Below are 23196 nucleotides of genomic sequence, written 5' to 3'. Positions count from 1 at the left end.
TTGCTAACTGATGGTTGCCAGATGGAAAAGGATTGTTGTAGAGATGGGTGAAAAAGATGAAGGGATTAAGAAGTACAAATTGCCAGTCATAAAAACAGTCACAGGGATATCAAGTACAGTTAGGGAATATAGTCAATAATATTGTAATAACTATAGATGGTGTCAGATGGGTACTACACTAATTGGGGGTAATCATTATGGAAATGTAAAATCACTAAGTAGTATACCTGAAACTAATATCATATTGTATGTCAACTGTAATCGAAAAAATAAAAAAATAAATAAAAAACAAAGGAACGAAGATTGTTTTTGTCTTTTGTGAAAATATTTTATCTTTAATTTTATGTCTCTCTCCTCTAACCTCTTCTGCTTACCCACCTCCTCCCAAAATTGTTTCCGCTAATCACATAGTGCAGTTTGATGGTTTTCACTCAGGTCCTAGAGAAAAACTTCCCCTAAATGTATTTCACCACTATTTATTTGAGTCAGATTCGCTAAAAACTTTGCCTTGGGCTGTAGACAGATGGCTGGACAAGACATATCTTTTCTTTAAAATGGCTTCCAGTGTAAGCCAGAGGGTAAGTATGCAAACAAAGACTTACAATGTAATGACCAGGTGCTTCTTGTAGGTAAGGACTCAGTCTGTCTCTTTATTGCTTTATTTTTGGCACATAGTCTTAGAATAAGCATTATATAGTATTATAGTAGTGGTATACAAAAGTTTGGCTTTTTAACATTCCTTTTTCCATGATTACCTGTGCATCTTCTAGATTAGGCATTTGGAATTCCTATGCTTAATAGGTATTATGATCAATTTAAGAGCTCTTCCTGTTACATGAGTGAAACAGACCTGGTACAATTTCAAGGGCATGAGGCAAATCTCAAAAACAAACTCAACTTTTCCCTTTTGGCTTATTGATGCCAGAAATCCCACCCTCCGAGATTTATACTTTTGGATGAAGGCTTATAGCTTGTTGAAGTGTAAACATCCCCAGGAGAGGAAGCATACTAAATTATCAAACATTTAACAACTTGCTATAATTGCTTTGATCAGATTCTTTCCTGAAAACATGAATTAATGGGAATTAGCTAGTGAAAGTGCAGGGATATTGGGCTTGGGAGACGCCACCACTAGGAAGAAAGGACAAAAGAAGACAGAGGGTGCCCAGGACTCTCAGCTGGGAAGTCGTCCCTGCCAAGTAGGTTTTCTGTTGTCTGCAATCTAGCTTTTCCGGCCTGATGGGACAAGGGTAACATCTGTGCTGGGACTGTCAGAGTCCCACAGGTGCAGAAAATCTAGTTTATTAGAAGTGAATTTGTAAATACAGAGAAAAGCAACTGGCACTTCGAGCCACCAGAGATTAGTGGCAGTAATGAAACCAGGAAAGTCTTGCCTGAACACTGCTTTTTTTGGTGGCACAAAATAGTCATTCAAACAAGCTTAAAAACACAAGATGCTTACCAAAAACAATCAAATTAATAGAGTTTTGTTTATAATATGAGTTTTGCTGATATGTCTGAAATCAAAAAATCCAATACACAGAGTACTGGATATATGGTAACAATCTCCTGATTTATTTGAGTAAACTCTGGCAGGGATGGAAGCAAATAGCTTCAGTCGGTGTCAAATATAAATAATCACATACTCTTTTCAGGAATCCATAAATTATATCACAATTTTATGAAAACAGAGACCCTTGTTTTAAAGTAAGTTTCATAGTGATTAGTTCAGCAAAACCAGAAAAGGCTTATTACCACAAGCAGCATGACCATTTGTCATTTCTTCTTGTTAACTCAAAATTTTTAACTTTAGATTTTTTTATATAGGACATAGATATTCTAATCTTATACACTACATATTAGTTATATAGGTGGGTGATTGAAAGCAAAGATGGAGCTTAACAGTTTGTTTCTTTGAAAGTCAAAGTGGAGCTTAAACCTAGGTGTGTTTTTTTTTTTAGCTTTAATTGTCTGTGATGCATGTTTCAGCATCCTGTAAAAATCGTCACAATTTTCTCATCTTTGTGCTCCACCTGCATTGTTTTCCCTCTTCATGTAGCATTCTATTTATTAGCTTAATTTGATGTATACTAATATGAAATTAATATTGTTAAATTTCCTGGTAAGTAAATTTCCTCCACGTACCACATAGATAAATTTGGAACTCTCTTTGATAAATCTGTGTAGAGTCTCATTAAAGGCACTACTTTTTTTACACTGAATTCCATTAAAACATTAATATATGAATATATTTAGTACCATTATATAAATAATACTATCTATGTATAATGCAATGCATAATTATAATTACATATATACTATGCACATAATTATCAAATCCTTTAATATTTTATGTATCAGAGAAAGAATAAATATACTTTAATGAGTTGAAATATAGACAGTGCTTTTTCAAGATATTTCTGAATATGATTTCTTAATTTTCGGTCATTCACGAACTGCCCGATGATTGTTGCTGTAGCTGAAAACCTCCTATATTACGATTTGCTTCATATGTTTCTTCAAAACAACTCAAGACCAACACTGCTACCCACTCTCATTTTGTCTTAAGCAAATATACTCGTGAAATCACAAGTTTGACATGCAGGTTATATCAAACAACACTATTTTCTAATTAAAACAAATAAGGTTTTCCACACTCTGCAAAAGATATCACACATGGGGAAACATAGAGACAGTTTTGTATATGAATTAACTAAGAGCATGGAGTTTAAAGTTAACTGCTTTAGAATAAAATTCAGATTCTAGTGCTTAGCTGTGTGAATTCTCTATTTCTCAGTTTCCTCATTAGTAAAACAGATAATAAAATTATCTACCACACAGGGGTCTTGTGAGAATTAAGATAACACATATAAAAATTCAGGATAGTTTCATACATTGATGAATACATACATATTTTATGGTGATTTTTTGTGTATATATGTGTGTATATCTATCTATCTATCTATCTATCTATCTATCTATCTATCTATCTATCTATGTAGTCATCATTACATGGGTGTTTGTATTCATTGATTTTCCCATGCAAGCATTGCCTCAGTATCAGCTGTTTGGTTGAGACTGAAGTCCAGATTATTTGATCCAAATCCAAGCCCCAACAGAGTTGTTGAAGCTTCTAAATAAGTTTAAAATCACTTTCCCAAGTAGTTTATTTCCTGGGAGAATCAAACGTATTGCTTGGAGCATACATTAATCAATTCAACTTTAATTTACATATTTACTGAGTGGCTACGGTGCACAAGACAGAAGATATTAAGGGGATACAATGATAAATCAGGCAAATCTCCCTAGGAGAGTTAACAAATAACATCCATGGAATGAATAAGTGACAAGAGCCACAGGAGAGGTCCACCAGCAATGATGCTGCCCGAGGGAGTTCTGTGAAATATGAGGTGATTTCTAGCTTAGAGGATGTGGGAGGTATTTATTTGATCTGGAAACTAAGATGTCAGGAACTCTGCAAAACACTTTAAGTTCATTGCCTCATTGATTCCGCATTATGTGCCTAAGTTTCGCCTTTTTGCAAAAGTAACTGAAGTGTAACCTTGCTATAATCGTGAAGTGAAGCTTGGTTTCTGGTCCAACATTATAATATACTGTTATATTTATATTACTTAAATATCCATTATAAAAAAGAAAAGAGCTACATGTGGGGGCTTGGAATTACCATTTCAGTTGTGTTCTATCTCACTTGCTGGCTTGCCATTTGAATGCTATTTACTTTAGTAATAGATTTCTTTAGAAAATTAAATGGCATATTGGTGTCCCATGAGAGTTGGCACAGCTTCCAAAATTACTTAGCCTCTTCCCCCTGAAACAGCTTATAAATTAGAAGAATGAGTTTAATTAAGTGTAGAATAATTATATTTCTGAATGGTTAAATCATGATTTGAAACAATCAAAATGAATATTCTTAGTATGAGCTTAAATAACACATTTAAATTTCACATTCCTCCAGTCTTTTAAATGTTGGCCCTTTGTACCTCTTCACCTGCTGGACAAGTTCTTTTGTTCAGGAAAGAGGATTTTCTTCACAGGCTTCAGGTTTTGGTGTAGAGATAACACAATTATCCAGTGTTAGCCAAATATATACAATTTTGAAATAATGTGTAACATTGTTATGCAGTGCTGGGGCGGGGGTAGAATTGCCTCCATACTGTCAAAATCTGTTCCAATAGAATCTCCCCTTTTTCTTCCCACTGTAACAGAAGGCTGCTGTGAGCAGTTAGGTGAGCTGTGGAAAATCTGAGTAAGCTTAATTAGACCAGAAAAGTTCTTTAGCTTTAAATCCAAGCCCTAAAGACAGATATGATTAAAATGCATAAAAAATAAAAATGGACTTAAAATGCTATTTTGAGGCTCATTAAACTTGAATTAGTCAACATCTATTTCTGGGGGCAGAATCAATTTGTATTTATTCAATGGTTCTCTTTGGCCAATTAATATTTGGGTGATCACATTAAGTACTCTGAATCAAAACAAAATCATTGAAATATGTATTTAAAAAAATGAGAAAGAAAAAAATTAGAATTCAGACTCTGTTTTTTTGATTTTTATGACAGAATTAGATATGCAATTATTGAAGATTTTTTTCCTTTCAGAGAATATCATATATAATGAATAAGGTAAAATAAAAAAAAACAAAACGAAACTCCTGTGCACAGGTGGCCTTTGTTTTCATATTAAAGAGATCACTGTCAAACTCCAACTGCCAAATAAATTAAGGTAATATGAAAAAAAAACGGCAATTTTATATTTCACCTGAAATGAGTCCAAAGAAAACACTATTCTCCTTTCCATCGAGCAATTTCTTCAAAATATTTCTTCAAAGCTCTAGCAGAAATGTGTAGGATGTTCCTAAACTCAGGCATAACTGGGTAATTCGCCCTTTTTCTAATTTCATAGACTTGAATAAAGAGATGTTTTTGAACCAAATTTGGAGAGCTTCTTGGGAAAGGGAAGTGAAATAATTCAAGGCTAAGTGTTTTGATTTTAGTTACATAATAGTGAGGCCAGTAAAACGCCACCCCCTCCAAAAAAAAAAAAGAGAGTAAATATTTTAAGCCTTGAGGGACATTTGATCTCTGTAGTTGTAGTATGAAAGCAGCCCTAGGCAATACGTAGACATACATGCGGGTGTAACTGTGCTCCAATAAAATTTGAATTTGAAAACAGGTGGCAGGTCAGATTTTGCTTGGAGGCTGTGATTTGCTGACCCTTGATACAGTGTAATGCCAAGACTGTTGAGGAGAATCTGTTTAAGGAGGAATGTTTTCCATTAGCTTTTCAGGTGAATCTGTCTTCTATACAGCTGTAACTTCATGCATATAAAGCGAAGACTGAATTTCCCAAAGGCCTAATGGGGTCCTGAGGCCTTGATGACAGATGAGAATGGCTGCATTTCATCTGTCACTGGATAATGATGTTGATCCCCTTATTGAACATCCTGTCCGTGACCCTCAGAAAAGCTAATTTGATTTGCTCAGGTGGTATCTTTTCTTGGCCCCTTTGTGCATTTATACTTGCAACTGGATAGTGATTGTTAAGACAGCATCTCAGTGCCTCTTTCACCAGAGAGTGCCAGTCGATTATTGTGCTTCGGAGCTGTGCCTGTTAGGTTGAACCTGCTTTCAAGTGCCAAGCATTAAAAAGAGAGCAACTGCCATAATTCACTGAAGAAGTGCTCTGGTACAAGAATTAGTCATGCAATTCCTTCCCAGAAGTGAGGTTTGAGTAGCCTTAAGTAGGGCCTTCCAGTCCAGGATTATTCAGTTTCCACTCCCAAATGGCCTACTTTCAAATCTCAGGGTAAAGAGCTTCTACATTATTCCTATGTTAGCCATGCACGTTGATTGCAGCGCCTTAAAGGAATATTGGAACTTGGCAGTCTTACTCTCCAAGGGCTGCGTATACTAAAAACCAGTGATGTTGTATATGGTTTATGGTATATATCCATGCAGATAGGAGTAATCTGGGGTCATGTTGAACTGAAACACTACCCAAAGTAAGCCAAGAATCTGATGCCAGGAAACAGAAACTGGAAAAATTCGTAGTTGAATGGTGGCAAAGTGGTAACAGGGAAGATGATGGCACATGTCAAATAGGAAGAAGAATCAAATCCTAAGTGGATGGTTACTGAAATAAATTGCCAAGTGAGTCTAATGCCTTTCAGGATAAAAAGCATCCATAATTTTGCCATCGAAAAGAAATGTATGCATGATTTTTCCCTTTTATACAATACCCTGTCATTCTATATTAGTCATTATAAGGATGAAAATAACAATATTTGAGGGTTTTAAAGTAAAATAACCTCTAACCTTGTTCTTCCTATACTTCCGGATGTCACAGACAATTCAAATTTCCAAAACCATTAAGAAAGCTAATGTTGGGTTGTTAACTTATTATTTTTTTCATTAAGAGTATCAATAACTACCATATACTTGTATTACAATTTCAAATAAAAGAAGATTCTATTGTCAAAAAAATAGGAAATATAAGATTAAGGAAGTATTTTCATTTTTAAATAAATTTATCTAATTAAAGGAAAATATTCTTATTTTACCCAGAAATGATGGAAACTGGCATCTGTCTATTAACCGATGCTTGAAACCCATTAACCTAATCTGAACGCTCTTCTGATATTTGAATCGCTTTGGTAAACAAAGCAGAATTATTTGCTAGGCTAAGCTTAAATTTCTTTAATTATGGAAAATTTTGTGCTACTTTAAGCATCTCATTTGTTCTTAGATTCTAAAGAGCATTTCTACTTTATACTGAAACATGTCTTCCTACAACTACACATTAGTCCTTATCTTAGTTTGCTAGGCTTTTCATAACAAAATATCATAGACTGGGTAGCCTAAACGACAGAAATTTATTTTCTCACAGCTCTAGAAGGTAGGAAGTCCAAGATCAAGATGCTAGTCAATTTAATTCCTGTTGAGACCTCTTTCTAGCTTACAGAAGACCATCTTATCATTATGTCCTCTAATGGCAGAAGCGGGGGAGAGAGAGAGAGAGAGAGAGAGAGAGAGAGAGAAGGAGGGAGAGAGCGCAAGCAAGCTTGAGATCTTATAAGGGCACCAGCCCTATTCGATTAGGATTCCATCATTATGCATCATTTAACCTTTTTCACCTCTTCACGGGCCCTATCTCCAAATATAGTCACATTTGGGGTTAGGGCTTCAACATATAAAAGTTGGGTGGACACATTCAGTGGATAACAGTCCTTATTCTACTTCATATTACCATGTAAAATAAGTCTTATATCCTTTCCATATACCAACTCTACCAATATTTGAAAAACAATTGTAACTTTCTGCTCCATTAACCTTTTTCAAATGATTTCAGGTTTTATCAATAATTCAGACCATTCTCTGCATATAGGTCAAAAGAGCTTTATCGCTCTTAAAAGGGGTAACCAGAACATAAATAAGCACACTTACTTAATCTTAGCAATAATTTCTATTCTTAATTCTAATTTCCAATTATATATAACTTAAAACCTAATATGATTATTTTTCCAGTTATAACATATTATTGATATTTATTGTGCTTTCAACTAAAATTACAGTTTAAAAAATACCTATAAATGACTTCTAAATGTATTCTCTTATAAATTTGTTCTTGTATTGGTTTCCTTGACTTTATTTTAAGAGCTTGCATTGATAATGACAATGATAATAACGACAAAGTTCTTAATATTGACTAAAAAGAAAAGGAGCATCATTTATTGAGTGTTCTGGCTGTTCGTTATATGCCAAACTCTCTGATGAAAGCCTAAGACACATTATAGAGTATTTAATGCACATAAGAGTCTTGCGATGTAAATATTATTATCTCGAAACTGTAAGTGAAGGAGCAAACATTTATAAGAAGTAGGTCTTCGATTTGTCTTTTATAACTACCTGGTTTTATAATTTTGACCATTCTATAGCAATCCTAACTTCACATATGTTTTCTACACTGTGACCTCTTAGTTGGGTTGTTGAAAATGGCAAACTACACTCCCAGACTGGAGATGGGAACATGGGACATTACTGGAGACACTCTACACCAGCTGAAAAGTTAGCCTGGTGCACGTTAAGTTGGAGGTATTACCCCTGACCTAGTGCTAACATATGAGAAGTGGAGGTATTTATTTTTTTTTTTAGTTGTGAATACATTTTTTTTGTCAGGTTTGAGTGTTTTGGAAATTCAACTATGAGATAGTAGTTCCAACTTTCATGCAGCTAAATTTGAAACTTTAGATGGAAAATTATTTTTCTCTTATTTTATATTTTGACTTTATTTCCCTACAAACTGCACACTGCATTATCATAAAGGCACATCTCTATTTCTATATGTACTGGTCTGCAGAATGCCAAACAGAAATCCAATATCTCTTTTACTACATGAAATGTACTAGCTAATTTTGTGGGTACCGAAGAAAGTAATTATTTATTTAAAGAAGGGCAGATTTTAAGGGACTTCATTTTCAATGCACATATTATCTTGCTCCCATGTCTGTGGGCTCTCAGATGTACCAAAAAAAAAAAAAAAAAAAGGCTTAATCGATCTAGCCATTTGCAACAAAGGGACCCAGAAGTATTTTATCTCAAAACCTAGGAGTAACTCAGAAATGAAAAATTAGTCTCAGGCAAAAACAGACATATTGTAAGTTCTCTGGGGATAACAATATATCTAAAAAGTGACCCTTTTTGGAAAATGTAGTTCCAAAGAATATGGAACTACAATATATGCTAGGAACTATAAAAATATTTTAAGAAATCAGTTTTATGATTTATTCAGAAAATATGTTCTTTGTACCTGCTATATGCCACCCCCTGTCCAAGATCTTGGGGACAGAAATTCAAATAAAATGCAATGAGTGTTCTCAAAGATCTCAACATCTAGGAGAGGACATAAACACACAGAGAACTGACTACTGAAGAGAATGTGTAAGCAGTGCTTTAGGAACACAAAAAAGAGAAAGATGAATTTTCCTTATGGGTCCAAGGAAGCATTCATAAAGTAGCTAAATTTGAAGAAATTAGATATACTGTAATCCATAATATAGACATATCATAATAGAGTATTAAATATTTTAGTCTATATTCAAACTCAATTTTTATGATTGTAATTAAATTTTCTAGATATTCTTCTATTCTGTAATAAAAGCAATGCCATCTTAAAACATAAATTCTCTCAAATCTAACAAATAAATCTGGGATTGAAGAAAATGTAATCACAAAAGTATTGCTTCAATAATTGCATTTAAAAAATTTTCTTCAAAGTTGCTTATAACTTGCTTATACCCATATAACTGGACTATTCATTGTTTTGAGTGCTATAGTTTTTTTTTTTCCTTTTCCCTCCTAATTCAATGGCAACTATATGTAAGATAAATTCATGAATGGAAATAACATTTTAAAAACAGCCAACGCTTTTATTATATCTCTTCAAATGTTTTCTCAGAAGCTTCTTTGCTTTCTTGGAATAAATTGAATTTTATATAGTTAGTTTTAGGTTATTTATCAGAGTTTTTCCAGGATAATGTTTTAATTGTCTCTATGTGGGATTGTGTGAACACTCAACTAAGAGTGATTATATCAAATATCATGGAAGAAGCTCTCGACAATTCGTTTGCTGGAGTTAGTGCTGCCTTTCATCACCTCATCATTTAACATAAAAGCTTCAACTTCAACAGCTTCAACATCAGCTATTGGCCTTCAGACAAAACTAGGAATGACAATAGGTGAGATACAGAAAATCAGTTTGCATTACCAATGAGATCTATACTGAAAATCACTATATGTGAATATAAGAACACAGTCCTGGATCAAATCCAAGATTAACTTTAGTATAAATTCATTAAATAATGTTGAAAAAAACAAGAATATATTTTCCATGGTCATAATAATTATTCGAATGACAAAAGAGAAAGAGCCAAAATAATTTTTCCTATTGCTATGGAAGACTTCACTTTGAGAAGCAGAGGTTACTAAATAATTATCAGGCTAACTGGTACTCTGACAAGACCATTTAAAAGCAATTTCTTTATATTTTATTAAAATTTCATAATAAATATGGAAAAGTAGTTTCTTACAATATTATTTTAAAATATAAAACTAAATTTCTGATTTTTATTATCTAATGTTAAAAAGTATAAAAAATATAATAATTATGTTTTGATTATTGGAATAGATCAAGAATAAATTAGAAATTTATCACTTCCAAATTTTCCTTAATTTTTTTGGAGGGGGAGGAGTTAGGAGGGTATAATCTTCCTAATAAAACTATATAATAATATGAAATAATATCTTTTACTTTCATTTTTTACTTTAACAGCAGTGTCACAAATAGGGTTATCATTATGAAACTATGCTAAAATTTCATCAGTTTTCCCAGGGGCCTCATATAATCTGTCAAAATTCAAATCATTCTCTTTTAAAATGCCTATCATGTCACAATCCTTCTGGATTTTCTTCAATTTTAACTGTCTAACTCTGCCATATTTTCATTTATCTGTGATTCCGTACATGATTGTTATTTGCAATGTCAACTTAATCAATACTGAGACATCTCCCAACTTTTGCAAGAAATACAGTTTTTTTTTTCTTTTATAAATAATTTATATTAAATTTTTCTTGTACTTTAACATGTGGCAACTGGCAAAAGGTGGACTTTCCCTGTGATGTTGGTGTGGTAGGTTTAATCACACACTTATTAAATAAGTTAGGAGGTTGCTTGTGTGGGAAAAAGGGGGTCACTTCATTAGAGAACTTTCATGTCTTGATGACTTTTATTCCCTATATAACCTGTTAACTGTAACTCAGACAAATTATTTAATATTTCTAAATTTAGTCTCTTTGTTTTCACATGGAGATATTAATAGTTCCAACCTCTTAGGATTGTTGTGATGAGTAAATTAACAGTTTTCTATAAAGTGGTTAATAGATTTTCTGGCTCAGAGAATGTATTTAATATGTATTGACTATTATTTTGTTAGAAGTTATACATAATCATTATCACTCTAACAAACAATGAATAGGAATAGCAGAACAATTTATGGAAGATAACTTGGACTAAGTATAACTCAAATTTAAGCATCCTTTCTTATTTCTTATATTTTATTTTAACACAGCAACACATCCAAAAGTAATTCAAATAACTCCACAATGACATTGGAAAGTAATGTATGTCTTTACTGAAAATTTACAAAAGACCAAAGCGAAGCAGAATAAGGGTAGTCATACAACAAAATTTTCTAAAAAGTATCTTTAGACAGCCTTCCCTCCTCAAAAATTCCACATTTTTAGTAGCTGGTCCGAAGCTCCTCTCTCACTCTTTAGCCTCACCTCTCTCCTCATTTTTCTAGCTCACAAAATGCACCTCTTATCTTCCTTCGTTAGCATTCCAGATTTTTTTTTTCTTTCATAACCGATACTTTCTCCTTTCTTACCCACATAAATTTAGCCTCCTGGTCTTTTCTTCTTTCTTCACCAATTATTCATATCTTCTCAATAAAGATCTAGGGATTGAGCAAAGCAACCAGGAATCCTCCATACAACCCAAGAAGAATTTTCTTGGTCACAGCTGACTTTGGTTCTGTTCTTGGCTACCTTCAGTAGCCATCAGAACTTGGTTCAATCATTTTACTCTCTCAGTTTCCTCATATATAAAACAAGGGATTTAAACTCTATGATTTCTAAGTTGACTTTCAGCTGAACTTTCCAAGAGTTTCTAATTACATAAACTCCAAATTTAAGAACATATAAATATAGCATACTTGGAAGAGAGAAATAAGTACTTGATCACATTTGCCAAAGAGATTCTTGCTCAATTGTAGCAGGATACAAATGTGGTTCTCTAACTGAATAAAAACCTAATTTATTTTCCTTTATCTCCCTTTATTCTCACTGAAGTAACATGCTTTAAGTTTTTTTTTTTTACCTTCAAAGTATATCAGATTATTAGAAAAATCAATGTAATTCATCCTATTTAAGTGGTTCTTGGAATTTTTATTAAGGAAAATGTAGATACTTTTACATTAAAAAAATGGACATCTAATAAAACTATTGTTAAATGGTATTTTTTTTTATTGTCCTCATAAATCTCTGTTATTTTTACTGCTTAAATGTTATTTAATTTATTTAAGTGTTTGGACATAAAGTCAACCATTCAGAAGATCCTTAAGTAAAAGCGAACCTGATAGTGAAGTCAGGAAGCATTTAAAACAATAAAGGAAACAAAAACAAAAAGCAAAAAGTAAAGACACAGAAGAAAAAAGTCTTGAATTGACAATAGCTATAATAAGCTGAGGAATGCTAGCGAGGACAAAAGAATGAGCTAGTGGCAAGAAAATGAGAGAAAAGATCAGGAATGTACAAAAATAAAAAGAGCAAAATTTGGAGGGAGGTAAGTGTTGGACCACAAAAATTATTAAAAACGGTAATATGAGGGCGACACACCTCTCAAGTTTGAAGCAGTGACAGCAGAGAAAAGAGAAAGCCCTTATGGAGCAGGGAGAAGTAACACACAGAGCATTGCCATGGCTGTGCTATGGCCCAGTCCCTCCATCATGCTTGGGCATGTGTCTGAAGGCCTGGCAGTTCAGGCCATATTGAAGCGAATCAGACAACATATGAAAGCAGCCTGTGGGCGTTCATAGGGATGTCACAACCTGCAATTTTTGACATCCTGTACTTGTGACACAAAAACAACAGAACAATTAGTATATAATCTGTAGGGCACTTACTAGAATGTATAACTTTTTTAGTGAAAGTTTTTAAACCAGCCCTATCTATTCTTGTGCATCTAGGTTATTACACTTTGAAGTACCAGAAGTAATATCCATGGAAAGGGGTATTAATCCAAAAAAGAGCACATAAACTTATAAACTGTCCTGTAATCTAAACTCTGACTTGCTTTCTCCAATCTTCCTTATGTTCCTTTCTTAATTTCAAATGCACAAAAGAAGCTACAAAACTGTTATTTGGTGGAGCATTCGAGATCTTGCTCCCCATCATGTGACATCAATTTGGCTCAAATAAACTCTTATAAAAATTCAAAAAAAAAAAGTTGGCTGCTTAACACTTCAGATATCCTTAGCAAAATATAAAATATATTTTCTTAATTAGTACATGCGATATTAGATCTAATATTTTTTTATTAAAAAATGAGTACTTTCCTGAGTTCATTTAAAAATATTTGATAATTAAGTATAACAATGTGGCATGCACAGAAGACTTCCACTCTGCAGCCTCATTTGCCATTTTTCTTCACTTTACAGGAGAAGCTGTCACTTGACTGTACCACAAGGCTGTATGCTGTTGCTGCTATCAGCATGTCATGTAGCGGCCTTAAAATTAACCTTTCATTCAAAACATGAGTTAAGATACCTAAAGACAGTATAGGCTTTCCCCAGGCTAAAAGATTGTGGCACAACTTTTTTATGCATCTCAGCTAATATACGTTTGACAGCCTTTAACCTAGACTTTCTTTCTGTGTAACATACTGCCTGGTGGTGAGGTTTTGAGTAGAGAGATATATTTGAAAGTTCAAAAAATGATACATTTTGTATAATACTCCATGATATATAATCTCAAATACAAGAAATGGTAACTGGTTAAAGCATTTTCAGCATGAAAACACAAGTTTCTTCTTCATGTTTACTAGTGAGCCTCATGCAAATTTAATTATATTCTACTGAAATGAATACACTCCAAATATAAAATTAAATTCAGTATCTTTCTATTTAATAAACATGCATGAGTCCCTGTAGAGCCAGATATAAGCATTGGAGATTAAAAAGCAAATAAACAAGAAAAGTCCATCATTTCATAAAGTATGCACCAGTCTGGAAGAAGACAAAGTGATGATTGCAGTAAAAATAAGATGAGAATTGCTAGAATAGACATAGATACAGGTTGCTATGAAATCCTATTAAGAGTAAATTAATGAAGACCTCTCTGTCAGAAAAAGTTTCCTTGAGGAATCAAAAGACAGGGCAAAAAGAGCTTGCTGGGGGTAGCCAATTAGAGGTGGTCTTCTGACAGGGATAAGGACATACATCAAAAGCCCAGGGCGAATGGGGTCTGGGACAACTAGATGAACCTACAACCCTGTAGATGAAAAAGAAACCTGGACAAATGAAGGTCTGCAAATAAACTGTGTTTACAAACCATAAAGAAAAGAGGCTGAAGAACTTGAAACAGGTCAATAATATGATATCTTAGAAACACAACTCTGACAGCCCCATGGAGACATACTGAGAATGCCAACGATTTCTAGAAGAACATGTTGGGGACTGAGCTGTTTTGTTGCCTGAAAGGTGGTGTTATAAGTCTATATTCTCCCTGAGTAATCACATTCCCTCTCATTGCTTCAATTATAGCACAAAACCAGTTAGATCTCACCTCTGAGCTTCACCTGGACTCTCATGGAAATCCCAATCTGACACTCCCAAGGGCACATTGGACACAAAAGTAAAAAGGGAATTTTCATCTTTCCCCATTGACTTGCTTCGCTTCCAATATTTTCTACCTGAGATTGTTTTTCTCAGCTACCTAATCAGCTCAAAGTAGAAACCTGGCTGTTGTCCTTGACTCCACCTACTACTTCAGCTCAAATCCAATTATTACGTCTTATTGATTTTAATCCAAATATTTATATGTCTGTTTCTTCATCGCTAACTCTCATTTCCCTGTTATTTTCTCTCGACTAAACTATTAAGCCCTCTCATATATAATCTATTCTCTGCTCTTCTCCCCAATATACTACCATATATAGCTGCTAATGCAATTTATTTAAAACTTAAAGTTGGATCCTACTGGATAAATTCTAGCTCCTTAAAATGACATCAAAGTTTTCTAAGATCTAGCCCCTGTCTCTTGTCCCAGCCTCCTCATTTATTCTTTTCCACCTAACATACTGTGTACTTTGGGAACACTGAATTGTTAGTACTTCCTCATTTACTACCTGATTTTTTCCCTTGTCACTAAGCAGAGTTTTTCTGTTAGCATACACTCATCGTTCTCTCTCTTCCAGGCTGTCACTGCCATCTTTTCAGACTCAACTGGCTATCATGCCCCCTTTACTTTGTATCACCAAATCCTCAGGCCACACTGCTCTTGGAATAATTTGTTAAAATTACGTCTCTCCCTTATCTGTCTAAATTCCCAAAGAGCAGGGGCTTTTGTATTCATTGTCATATTTTCAATGTTTAAGCACATCATTTGACCAACAGTAAAAACACAATAAATATTTGCTAAAGAATAAATGAGCAAATGATACCACATCTAAAGGCCAGATAAGTTCAGTGTAAAGTAGCCTATCATAATGCTGACTAGTTCTTTTGCAGAGCTGCTCCATCCAATATGTGGCCATTCACCACATGTGGCTATTGACCATTTGAAATGGGGCTATAGCCCAAATTGAGATGAACTATGAGAATATAAGAAATACTAAACTTTGATGACTTTTTATGAAGCAAAAGCATGTAATGTACCCTATTAATAATGTTTTTATGAGAATTACATGTCGGAATAACTATATTTTGGATATACTAGATGAAATAAAATGGGTTATTAGAATTAATTTTGCTTGCTTCTTTTCACTTCTTTAATGAGGCTACCAGGAGATTTAAAATTATAAATTCAAAATTAGACAGAGTTCTACGTGGATAATTTGAAATATTCATTCAGTGTTTTCTTAGATTGAGCCTGAATATGATCATTTCATACTAACAAAACAGTTACACTTTGATAATATTTGTCTTAGAGAATCTTAGCTGGTGCCAGTGAATCTTAACGCTGATAAAATTTTTGTGTGTTTGTTTTGGTTTTTGTAAGATATGTGTTAAGATTTTCATTGATGTGATTATTTATGGCAAAGACCACGTTTTAGCATTTCATTTGCCTAGCTTCTAGCACAGTGTTTTGTATATAATGTGTGTTCCAGCAATGGTTGTTAGATAAATGAATGCCCTTTGTCACGTATAACAAAGGGAGGCTGAGCGCTCATAAACATATGGATTTTGCATATTCCATATGGGATAAACTATTTGAAGATTTCAAAATGTTTTCTAGTTTAAAATTTAGAATTTCCAGAATACTATGATCATTTGATGATATTAACTGTCATTCCTAAAAAAAAAAGGTATGGTAAAATTATTTTCACAAATGCTACATTCTGTATCCTGCTTAGAGATTAAAATCAACAGTAACATAATAGAGACTAAGCAGTTTTTCAGAGAAAAAGCAAAACAAAATAGTCTGTGTAAATATGTTTAACTCAGTATTTCAAACTCCTCACGCCAGTTGATTGGCAAGTTTTTAAAAAATCATTCAAAAACAGTATTATCTGCTCGTAGAGAGAAGCATGTAATTAGTAGATAGGTAGTCACTGATTTTTTCTAATTGGTTCCCTTCCATTGTTTATTTAATAATAAACCATTGCCTTACCCAAAACAGTGATTCATCTTTGTTGCCAAGTAAAGAAAACATTGACCCCATGAAAATAGAGACAGGTTTTGTGAATACATTCTTTGAAATATAAGATCCATGAAGACAGAGCTTTATTTGATTATTTAACATTGACTCTCTAGCATAGAACAATGTCTGGCACAAGTTGGTACTATCTAGATGGATGGTAGATAGATAGACAGATAAATGATTACTTGCCTACTGATTAGATGCTTCTCTCTAGATGCTTCTCTCTAAGAACAGATAGATAGATGGATAGATTTTTTTGATAAATGAATGATTTCTTTTGCTTTATATTTGTTTGGTATTATCTCATTGAAAAACATACTAATGAATTCAAATAATTTTCAGAATATAAATTAACTTAAAAGCAGATTCCATAGATAGCTGAATCTAAAAAATTATTAGCTGAATCTAAAACATTATATCAGTAGTTTTTATTTAGTAATAATATTAAATGTGCTTTGAATTTTACTTGAAACAGGCATTATATTAAAAGTCAGTCATTAAAACACACCAAAAACAATATGGATTGGTAAAAGGTGTTTGACATTGTTATTTGCAGTGAAGCAGAATAACAAATGTTTTAAAAGCATGGTTTAAATTTTGGCCTTATCGCTCAACAGTTGTGTAACAAAAATCAGGCTATTTAACCTCTGTATGCCTCAATTCCTTCTTCTGTGAAATGGAGATAGTGGTTATTACCTACTTCAAAGAGTTGCTAAAAGTATGAAATGAGACGGTAAGTATAAACTGCTTATAAGAGCAATGTCCAAAGAGAAAGTACTCAGTAACTATAAATACTATTATAAAGACAATGATTTTATGAAGAAGAATATTTTGTATAGATTTTTTTGGGGGGAGGGAAAGATTTTCCAAAATAATCTTACTTCCACACATCCTTGAAATATCAGACCAGATTTCTCTTTTGTAGCCCCAAAACCACAGTGAGTGAGATTATATAATATAGTTGATACTGGAGATGTGCTGCCTGGGTTCAAATACCAATTCCACCACTCACTAGTTGTGTGACCTTGAGCAAATTGCTTAATCTCACTGCTTCACTTTCCTTAGCTGTAGAATATGGATCGGTACCTATCCACAGGATTAAATGTTATAAGAATTAAATGAGCTATGTTTATAATGAATTTAGAGCAGATCCTAGAAAAAAAAGCAACACATGTTTCAGAACACTTGCTGAATAAATGAATAAACAAAGGCCCCTTTTAGTTGTGTGGATGAGGATGATGAGATTCCTCCTTCATCAGTGCTGAAGAGTAATAGAAAAGGTGTTGAAGCCTGAGGGACAATCAGCAGACAAGGGTGACAGTGAAGAACAAGATTTCATGGAAGTGCAGAAGAGAATTTCTGCTTTCTTATTCTAGAAAGGTAGACAAGTTATATGGCTTTTAATGCCAGGAAATCACGTGTTCATTAATCCATTTTTATAAGTGATGCAAAAATAAAACATATAGTGAAAATTTTAGGAAAACAAAATAGTAATTATGTTTATACCAAATATTTAAGAAATCATGTAGCATACAAACTGAGATCAATTTTTTTCATAGCATGAGCATTCATTTGTGTATCATAATCAATTTCAAAGCTTTTATTTCCAGAGTAGAATATATGGGACTAGAAATAACTTCACAATTATTATTATTATTATTTTGTTTATTTAGCACAAAGTAGAATTAACTTTAAATGTTGGAAAGAATATCAAAATAAAATAATGATAAAGTATAATAGTTATTAAATATACACTCTGCAATATCTCAAACTTTTTTACTACACCCTTAATTGGTGGCATCCCATTTTGCAGATGAAGGAAAAAAGGCCAGGAAAAGGTAAATGCCTTGCTCAAGGCCCATGGCTATGAATTGAGGGAGTCAGAATTCATTTCAACTCCAAAGCTCCAATTTTTAATCCTGGAGCTCTACTGCCTCTTCTCTGTAGTGATGTCACCGAGTCCTTAGGAAAGCACTGTCCTATGTCATGAAGAAAACGAAACATCTTTCAAAAACAATAAGTTGACAAAGTCTTAGCACTGAGAGTGTTGGTTCTCAATTATCGTAGAACTGGTTTTGTCTTATCATGCCATTTCACTAAACACTGCTCATTTTTTTTCTTTGAAGGAGCTAATGTAGTTACTGATAAAGGCAGTCTTAATAACTCTGGATTATGTAACATTTTACGATTGGCATTGTAAAGTACTTCATTTTCATCTTTATGGATTATGTTGCAAATTCTCTAAATTCATGCTTCACTTATTTTTCCAAGTCTCAGCATCCTTACATTTTACATTATGATTTCATATGTGAGATCATTCACCTGAGGGCTCTGTTCTCTAGGATTTGGCTATATTAGCCGTAAGTCCTTAAATTTCACTAGAAAACTGTCTCTCAAGCATTAATATCCTTAAGCACTTAAGCCAAAAATTTATTTTTTTTCCTACTTACTGTTGAGTTACATAGATCATGCTGCAAAATTAAATAGGGTTTAAAAATTATGATCTGTATTACTAGAATTCCCTAACTAATATAAACTTGATTATTTCCTGCTTTACTTTATTAATTGTCCCCTAACCACTATAAGCAAATATTGAAGCACTGTGATTTGATAAATCTATTAACATAGAAAAAAGGTGAATATATATTCATTTGTCTCAATTTCCACCTGTATTTTTTTTCTCATAGTTTAAGCTATGAACATGAAATATGTTATTGAGGGTTTGGTTGATTTGTTTGTTCATTTTAAAATGAAAACTCTTTGAGATCTTTTACAAATAAATGGAAATTTAGGCAGGGTCAGAAGGAACAGCAGATGAGAGTCTCTCATAAGGTGTCTTCAGGGATAGTATATGGAGTTAGGTAATCCTAGGTAAACAGAATATAATAGAATTGGTGACTTGGATAGTATCTTAATATAAAGAATATTTGTGTAATTCATACTCTAAGTAAATAGTATATTATATACACTACTTAGTATTATATATTTTATAGTGTTATATATATATTTTTATATATATACAATAATACATAGCATAGAACCACAGAATTTTGAACTAGAATAGACTTTAAAAAATAATGTAGTCCAATTTCACCATTTATAGATGAAAATTCTGAGCCACAGAGATTTCAAGTAATGGTTAACAGTGTTAAAAAACTTCTTTTGGTAGAGATATCATTAAAAATCAAATGTTTTTATTTCAAGTTTGGAATTTTTCCACCAGTCGAAGTTTCTTGAAAGAGCATGTACATGTATATAAAATATATTTTGCTCCATATAGGAATATTTGTCAATCTGTAACTTTTTTTTTTTTAATACCAGGAGGGGGTCAGAAAGCATTACATTATAATTATCATATTCTTTGAGGTCAAAGAGTTTGGCTTGATTACCCAAGAGCTATGGCATGTGCTTAATACATGTGTGCTGGGCCTATAAACTCGTAAAATGAATACAATAATGTCGATGTAAACTCGTAAAATGAATACAATAATGTCGATTTGTGATGGGGATTCCAATGAGTGATCACATCATGTGTAACTGACTTAGGAAACTACATGGCCCTCTATCTGGTCTCTTTTTCTCATTCACAGCCTTACCTATTTTCAAACTCCATGCCAATATTGCTCAAAGCTGAGTGGCACACTGATATTTTTCAAAGAAAAGAAAGTTTCGGGACTCTTCAATACTAACTTAGAAATAGGTAAAATTACAATCAGAGAAGTATATCATCAAGATGGCAGAGTAAGAAATCCTGGAACCTCCTTTCTCCCACAAATACACTGATTCAGCAACGATTCATGGGCAGATGCCCTTTGTAAGAAATCGGAAACAAAGTGAAAGGCTCTTGCACTCTGGGAAAAGGTGAAACCAGACTCACCAAGGTTAGTAGTAAGATTCTTAACACCCTCTTGCCAGCTCTCAGCACAGTGCCATATGATCAAGAAGAGACCCCATAGTTTTCAGCTTCTCCAGGGAAAGGAAGGGATGATTTGCATATCATGTGCCAAACTTCCCGGGGGTGCTGCTCAGAGAACTGGCTTCTGTGTTGCCAGTCTTGGAAATCTGATGGTTCTAGCACAATCTAACTGCCCTAGGGAGAACAGAGGTGGCAGCATGGGCTGGTAGATGCCATTGACCTCTTTCCTTGTTCAGCAAAGAGTGAGCAAGGGAAAAAAAAAAAAAAAAACATAAAACAAACAAACAATAAAACTCAGCTCTCAACTTCCCAATGAAAAGGAAAGAGTTGATTTATGCAACCAGCACCTCAACTTCTCTGGGGCTTATATAGAGCTAGCATTTGCTTCATCAATCATAACTCTCTGGTGGGTCTAGAATAGTGCAGCTTCCTTGAGGAAGGAGAAAGATGGTAGCTTTTGCTGGTGGATGCCATAGTTCCCCTCACTAGCTCAGCACAGAGAGCACAGACAGAAACCACAACTTCCTACTTCTCTCTAAGGACTGAGAGTTAGTACAGGCCCCCAGAATATCTGGCCATGCTGAATGGTAGGAGTCTTCTCCTATAAAGGGTCAGTCTGTGAAGACTGAGGGAAGTACCTGATTTGTTAATATATATACATGAACACAGAGTCACCAAAAAATGAAGAACCAGGCAAAGATGTTCTGAAAAAAAAGCAAGATAAAATTCCAGAAAATGACCCTAATGAAATAAAACACCCTAAAACACCTGACACTTAAAATTACCTCTTACGAAGATGCTCAACATTAAGAGAGCAATGAATGAAGTGATACTTTCCAAAAAGAGATATTAAATCTAAAAAAAAAAAAAAAATGCCAAACAGAAAGAATGGCGCTAAAGAATATCAAAATTGGCCTGAAAGATTAACTAATTAACTAAAAGAATTCAATAGGAGACTAGATAAGTCAGGAGAAACAATCAGTGAATCCAAATACAAGTCACTGGAAATTATTTAGTCAGGGGAACAAAAAGAAAAAAATAAAAAGAGAGAAGAAGCTAAAGAGAATTATAAAAAGTCACCAAGTCAACAATATAACTATTGTGGGAGTTTTAGAAGGAGAAGAGAGAAACAAAAGACCAGAAACCATATCCAAAGAAATAGTGACCGGACACTTCCTAAATCTAGGGAAGAAAATGGACATCCACATCCAAGAAACTCAAAGGGCATCCAAATATGATGAACCAAAAGAAATCCGCACTAAGAAATATTATAATCAAATTATCAAAAGTTAAAGACAACAAACATTCATAAGACTATGAGGTTTCTTATCAGAAATCTTGCGGGCCAGAAGGGAGTGGGGTGATATGTTCAGTGTTGAAAGAAAAAACAAAAAAAAAAAAGGTGCAACACAAGCATACTATATCTGGCAAAACTCTCTTTTAAAAATAAAAAAGGTGAGATAAAATTTTCTCAGACAAACAAAAGCTGGGAGAGTTTGTCAACGCTAGACATGCCTTACAAAAAATGATAAAGGAGTTCTCCTAGGTGAAATGAAAGAATACTACACAGCAACACAATGGCATAAGAAAATATGGTAAAATTTCTTGGTGAAAGTAATTATGTAAACAAATACAGAATCTTGTATTGCTGTAACGGTGGTGGGTAAGTGACTTTTAATTCTAGAATAAAAGTTAAAACATATAAATATTAAAATTAGCTGTAAGTAAAAATATGTTAAAAGATATAATATGAATAGATGTAAAATTGACAACAATAACCCAAGTCTGGGGTAAGGAGTAGATAGACTGTGGACTTTTTGTATGTGATTGAACTTAAGTTGCTATCATGTTGAAACAGTGTTATAGCTGTAAGATATTTATGTAAGCCACAAGGTAACCACATACACACAATACTAATGTGATTATATTAAAAAAAGAAAGAAAAGAGTCAAAGCATAGAAATGCAAAAATATTAACAAAGTACAAAAGAAGACAGCAGATGTGGAAAAAACAAAAGAACTAAAAGACTAACAGAAAACTACTAAAATGATAATAGTAATTCTTTCTTTATCAATAATTACTTTAAACATAAATGGATTAAACTCCCCATTCAAAAGACATAAAGTGGCTGAATGAATAAACTAAAAACAAGACCAAACTATATGCTGTATACAAAAGAAAAAAACCTCACTTGAGATTGAAGGATGCACATAGGTTGAAAACAAAGAAACGGAAAAAGATATTCTATGAAGATGATAGCAAAAAGAGAGCAAGAGTGGTTATACATATATCAGACAAAACAGACTTTAAGTCAAAACTGTCAAAAGAGCCAAAGAAGATCTTCATATAATGATGACAAAAGTGTCAATTCAGCAGGTAATAAAACAATTATAAATATATATATGCTCCCAATATTAGAACACCTAAAAATATATTAAGCAAACACACACTGATAAAAGTTAGGACAGAAATAGGTAGCAATACAATAATAGTAGGAGATTTGAATACTCCATTTTCAATACGGGACAGAACATCCAAAGAGAAGATAAAGAAACTGAGAACTTGAGTCATACTCTAGGCTAGAAAAACCTAACAAACATACTGTATATTCCACCCAACAACAGCAGAATATACATTATTCTTAAGGGCATATGAATATTTCTCTAAGCATATGTTAGGTCACAAAATAAATTTTAACAAATTTAAGAGAACTGAAATCATGTCAGGTATTTTTTTCTGACATGGTATGAAACTAGAAATCAATAACAGAAGAATAATTGAAAAATT

General features: G+C 33.3%; 1 long non-coding RNA gene across 1 annotated transcript; it reads left to right on the top strand.

Moving 5' to 3' along the window:
• The first annotated feature begins 12999 nt into the window (after positions 1–12999).
• LOC111740485 lies at positions 13000–22717 on the top strand. Its single transcript, XR_002780625.1, has 3 exons — positions 13000–13079; positions 16242–16243; positions 22704–22717. It is a non-coding gene; the product is annotated as an uncharacterized LOC111740485 (long non-coding RNA).
• The last annotated feature ends 479 nt before the right edge of the window (positions 22718–23196 follow it).

Source organism: Pteropus vampyrus, unplaced genomic scaffold (genome assembly GCF_000151845.1).
Source record: "Pteropus vampyrus isolate Shadow unplaced genomic scaffold, Pvam_2.0 Scaffold64, whole genome shotgun sequence".
Taxonomy (NCBI): domain Eukaryota; kingdom Metazoa; phylum Chordata; class Mammalia; order Chiroptera; family Pteropodidae; genus Pteropus; species Pteropus vampyrus.
The sequence above is the reverse complement of the archived record's forward strand: the minus strand, read 5'-3'. Positions and strand labels throughout refer to the sequence as shown.